The sequence below is a fragment of the Microcaecilia unicolor genome, chromosome 8 (assembly GCF_901765095.1).
Source record: "Microcaecilia unicolor chromosome 8, aMicUni1.1, whole genome shotgun sequence".
In the NCBI taxonomy this organism is placed as follows: Eukaryota; Metazoa; Chordata; class Amphibia; order Gymnophiona; family Siphonopidae; genus Microcaecilia; species Microcaecilia unicolor.
In genome coordinates, this window is record NC_044038.1 from 69,296,274 (window position 1) to 69,302,273 (window position 6,000).

The following is a 6,000-nucleotide window of genomic DNA, read 5'->3' on the forward strand; positions in this document are numbered from 1 at the left end:
ATCATCCTCCTTTGCCTATTCCAGTGTATTTCTTTGTTCTGCTTCAGAGGAAAACTCTCTCTAACCTTTGGAAAGAACGCCCTCCCCAAGTTTGTACAATGTTATACCAACCTAAACAGAAGGTAGAGATGGGAGCTCTAGCTTTCCATCTATATTACCAGGTGGCCCAGCTCCAAGTATTAACAGAGTGGCTTCACAGCCTGATTAAAATTTAGGTTAAATTAAAACAAGAATGGCTAAACACTGTACCACTTTGGGCTTTATTATGGCTTCCTAAATATAACTTGTAAGAGAATATTTAAAAAGCCCTTTATGACTTGGTATAAAATTCAAGCTCAATTGTTTCCAGACAGAACTTATTTTCTACATATGGCAATATGACATGCACCAGGTTTTGCCCACGGGACTCTAGACCCTGTATTTGGTATGTGGGAGTTACAGGGACTTCGCACATTAGGCCATATCTGGGAAGAAGGGGAAATATCTTTTTTTGAGTTACAGAATGACTATGGGCTATCACATCATGTTTTCCATTACAGACAAATTCAGGATTACCATCAGCGCAGGGCTGGGGGACCTTGGGTTACCAGAGACATTACTGGAGCGGGCACTGAGGAAGAGCAGTGGCAGAAGCTGTATAACCCATTTGTATGGTGCCCTGCTCTCCTTCGGCACACTGCTAGTGTACTATATTAATCAATGGGAGATGGATATGGGGACTACTTTTGAAAGAAGACAATGGGAAATAAGCACCCAGTATTTACTGAAGGTATCAACAGCTACCTATTTAGTAGAAAATGGATTTAAAATTTTGTACAGGTGGTATTACACTCCTCAAAGCCTTCTTAAAATGTTTTAAGCATAGCTCTGGTCTATGTTGGAGGGAGTGTGGAACACCTGGGGATATGTATCATATCTGGTGGCCTTACCCTAAAATGCAATCTTATTGCGCTGAGGTACTGACTTTGGTTCACCAGATACTCACAAAAGAGCAATGCATGCAAAGTTCTGTCATCAATATTTACAGCCCTGTTTATATATTATGAATATTGTGGATATCCTGACAACCTGACTGGCTGGGGTGCCTCCAGAACCAGGTTTGGAAACCAATGGGATAGAGTATCCAGCCAGGGCGGAATACTGTATACTGCATTTTAAGCCTTTTGTAATAAAGAGGGAACATCACAAAGTAGCAACCAGCCTTTTTACTGCAAGCAAAATAGCCCTGGCAGCAGCCTGGAAACAGCCTAACACACTTTCTCTGCAGGTAATGCTCCGCAAAATGGACTACATTTGTCAAATGACTAAACTGACAACATTCCGGACTGGTCAATTGATTAACTTCCATAAAGTATGGGACATATATTTAAGCTGAAGGAATCAGGCTAACAGTGTAGAGTTCTCAACGTTCGTTTTTGATGTATACTTGAGAAACGTTAGCCAGTCCTGCTGCTATATGACCGTTTATCTCCAAGGGCTTCATGCTGCTTCAATGGGGGGGTGGGGAGAGAGGGGTTGCATGGTTTTTGTTTCAACAGACAGATGTTGTATGGTTGGTGAACAACAATAAAAGTTACAATTTTAAAAAAAAACCAGAAAGTGATGTATAATGGTTCAAAAAAGTATCATTACAAAATCAATAAACCCACATTTTATTCAAATCTTTATAAACAAAGCAAAAATCTTTAACAGAACCATCTACAAATATATAGAAGGACACAGATAAAAAGAAATCTGTTAACATTCAAACTACTCTGTCAAATAAAGAAATCGGTCCGGTCAGCTTAAACCTTACCAACAGGCTTCCCTATTAAGTTTCACATGATCAAAATCTTAAAGCTTGATACAAACAGCAGTTCCAGAACATTTTCCGCATTTGGAAAGTCCACATATAATATCTGATGACCACAGCAACTTCTCATAATCCACAATCAAGAATAAATTTACTTGTAGCATCCAAACTTAAGGTTGATTTCTTCAGTGCTTCAAATCTGTAAATTGATGGTAAGCCATAAATTTGTGAGATTTAGACAACCCAAATTCTTGAACTGACAAATTATATTGACTATTAAAATATTTCTTTTTTTGTTTATAACCTGTTATACATTTAGAAGATCTTACTAAGGTGCACAAAAAAAAAAAAACTTACCCTCGGATTCTATAAAGGGTGCCCAAATCTCCACACCAGTTTAGGCGTGATCAAGAGAAGCACACACAACCTAACAAGCCAATTAACATCAATAATTGGACGCACTTACTGGCATTAATTAGTACCAATTAGGGGTTGCGTGTGCATCTGGCTGTGAGGTATTCTACAAGCTTGGGCACCCCAAATCCCACAGCATGCAACCCACAAGGAGGCGTGGCAATGAGAGGGGCATGAGCAGATCAGGGGCGTTCTCAAAAGGTGCACACTGTGTTACAGAATTCGAGGACCCGTGTTCTACTTGCAACTTACTATTGCTAGGAAAGGCATTTGGCAAATGGCACCAGACTGGGCATCGCTCCTGCCCGCAAGTTGCTAACACAGTAAATCAAGATGCAGTAAAAGGCAATCTTTTACTACACCTTGATAACTTCTGTTAAATTATAATTTGAAAATTATTTAATTCTGTGTGAATAAAATAAAACCTACTGACCTTCCTAAGGTTCTATATAAGATCTCTTCGAATATGTGTAGTTTTTGAATAGTCAACAGTTGTGACAGCATGTAATCCAAACTTTCCTTTAATTGTTTAGTCAGTCCACTGAATCTCCCTCAAGCTTAAATGGCCATCCCTCAAAAAAAGGGTAGATTTAACAAACAATGGAGAAATACATCTGAATAACTAAATACAGAATGCCTTTTTTTTATCTTTGGAAAATTCTTCATTTCTCTCTCAGCAGAAGGGCATCTTAAATAAATGAAGTATGGATAATCTGATTTAATTTTATTAATTATGTGAGTGTCAACAGAGTGGAGTAGCAGACTATTATTAGTGAACCAGACAGACCAGGGTTCAAATTCCACAGACACTCCTTGTGCCCTCCATTGTCTCAGGTACAAACTTAGATTGTGAGCCCTTTAGGACAGGGAAATACCTACTGTACCTGAATGTAATTTGCCTTGAGCTACCACTAAAAAGGTGAAAGTTAAATACTAAAAAACAGCCTGCAAAGATTGTGGAAGCGAATTCCACAAAACAGGGGCAACAGAAAAAAATGAACCTTTTCTAGTCGCTATCAGATGTACTTCAGCTAATGATGGTAATACAAGTAAAAACGCGTCCAACGAACATAAATTATATAACAGAATATAAGGTGGCAACAGAGTAGCCAAGGAACCCCTTCATACTAAATCTGATGCACAAGAACCATTAATTTAAAAAGATCCCTACAATCCACTGGTAACCAATGGCAATGCAAGTACAAAGGTGTAACATGACCAAACCTATGAACCCTCCCCAAAATATGTATCACAGTGTTCTGCAACGTCTGCAACTTTTTCAAGTTTACACTTGCTATTCCCACCAAAATAGCAGTAGCATAATCCAACCGGGACATAAACAATGCACATACTAAGGTCAGAAAGGACTTCTCATCAAAATAATTCCTCACTGATTTCAACTTTCATACTGTTGCATAATTCTTCCGAACCACAGCAGCTAAATGGGTCAAAAAAGTCAAATGGGAATAAAAACTCTCAAATATTTAAAAGTTTCAACTATCAGTACATGCTCATTCAACAACATCACAGTAACATCTGGAAGAGTTCTCTTCTAGAGGCCAACCAAAACTGAAATTTGCTGCTTGGTTTCGGTTGAAACTGAACCCCAAAACAAAAACGTGTCACCTCCTTCTCCCCCAAACTGCAGATCCTCTAGGGTTGCCAGTACTACCCCCCCAGAGACCAGGTGCCAGTGCTGCCGGGGGGGGGGTGCCAGTACTGGTACTACCAATGCAAAGTGGATGCCGCCAGCCCCCCCCCCCCCCTCCTCAAGCCTACCTTTAACGCCCCTGGTGGCCTCTTGGATGCAGAAACTCTCAGCAGCCATTTTGATGGAGAAATCGGCGAAGGCAGGAGCAAGTGAGATAGCTCCTGCCCCAAAGAGGCCACTAGACCACCAGAGACGTTAAGGGTAAGGCCGGGGAGGGTTGGCTCGGCGGTACCCGCTCTCTTCTGTGGGGGGCAGGGAAGGTGACAGCCCTATTCTCTGCAGGGGGAGAGTGGTGGATAGGGGGAGGGTCGGGGGCTGTTAAACTATCTGGTAGGGGAGGAGGTGAAGTTTCGGTTTCAGCTGAAAATAAATTACCATTTTTGGCAGAAACCCATACTTGGATTTCGGGCCAGTTTCACTGCCAAAGCCAAAACCAAACCAATAATTCTGTCCGCCTCTATTCTCATCACAGTTACCCAACATGCCACAGTCTTGCTCCTATTCAACACCATCCTGACCAAGTGTGACCACACAGCCACCGCTTTCAAACAACACTGCAAATCTGTTATAGCATAATCCTGCACTGACGAGTGCCGCCAAAAGAAGGTAATCTGCATGAACATAAAGCCTTCTCCCCCTTAGCTTCATATTTTGAATGTAACTATTCCAAATCTTCAGAAAAACATTTTTTTTTTTCACATTTAGGAAAATCACAATCCTCCCAAACAAGGAGTTCAAGCACTTGATTCCTCCATTTCCAGTAAGCAGGGGGGGGGGGGGGGGGGGAGTTCAATTGCCATGCATGACTGAAAGATACATTTCCTAGCTACCAGATACATTTTACAAATTAGAAATATATCCCCCTACCAGTTCCTGTTCTATCTAGTGCTAGATGTTCCAGCTAGTTAGTAATAGTGCATCCTAAAATAATAGACCAGTACCGAACTATCGTAGTCCAAAATAATCAAACCTTAGGCCATGCCCAAAATGAATGATATATAGAGTATTTTCAGAGCCCAGGCATTTACCAGATAAAGGGGACTGTGTTCTACCTGACTTATATAACTGAGATTGGGTAAAATATGCTCTATGCAACATATGAAAATAACATTTTATTTTCCTACAGTGAGCCACATTATATATTCAGGGTTCCAGCTGAATAGTTTAAGGAAGCACATACCTTAGAATTTAAAGGGCAAAAAAAAAACACAACAACATAGACAAATAACCAGAAAAAATGCAACAAGTATACAAAAATATACAGCAGCATGGTGAGCTGCTTTAGGTGTGAGAAACTTTATGTGTGCATGTGTCCAAAGACACCAAGTCACACGCATTCGGCTACCCTAAACACTCTCACACGTCACGCACCCCTCCTCATACGAATTCGGGGGTCGGTGGGCCAGCCTCCCCTCCCCATGATCCCTACCATCCCTACATCTCTCCCTCTTGTCTTCTACTCTCCTCCTTGTCCGTGATTCGGCACCTAGCCCTAAAACACCCCACCCCCGTATAATCAAACTCATACCTGAGGTCACCCACCAACAACAATACCACAGCTTTCCTTCTCCGGTGCCCCAACCCCCATGACACAACTTCTCTCCTGAGTCCTGCTAGGCTAAGGCAGCCCACCCACTTGACTTGACGGAAACAGGATGTTGCGTCAGAGGAGAACAGGGCTTGCGGAGAAGGTTTGCAGCAGCAAGCGATGGAAATAGAGTAGGTACCACCTCCTCCAAGGAGGTTTAAGTACAGGAGCCGGTGTGACGTCAAAGAGCTGAAGTGACTTCTCCCGTGCAGCCGCCATATTGGTCAGATCAAAACAAACTATCATCAGTTGCTAATCTGTATGCATGTTGTGTCGTTCATTGTTATTTTATCTTATAGTTTGAAACAAGGAAGTTTATTGACAGAAACACATGCCGGCTTGTGCAATATACGGATGTACACAGAGGAAGTATCAGAACGGAATAACCTTTAAAGGCGGTCGGTGGCCCAACTGTTTGGGGAGGCTAAAGGGGGCGGGGTTAGGGGTGGAGCCAGGGGTGGAGCTTAAATCCATAATTGTCTGATAACACACAGA

General features: G+C 41.8%; 1 protein-coding gene across 1 annotated transcript in view; it reads right to left on the reverse strand.

Annotated features, from left to right (window-relative positions):
* Positions 1-5,585, reverse strand: part of MEGF8 (multiple EGF like domains 8) — a 223,616-nt gene extending 218,031 nt beyond the window's left edge. The window contains 1 exon segment of the mRNA XM_030213349.1: positions 5,446-5,585. The gene's annotated coding sequence lies outside the window, so the exon portion shown is untranslated.
* Between the last annotated feature and the right edge of the window lie 415 nt (positions 5,586-6,000).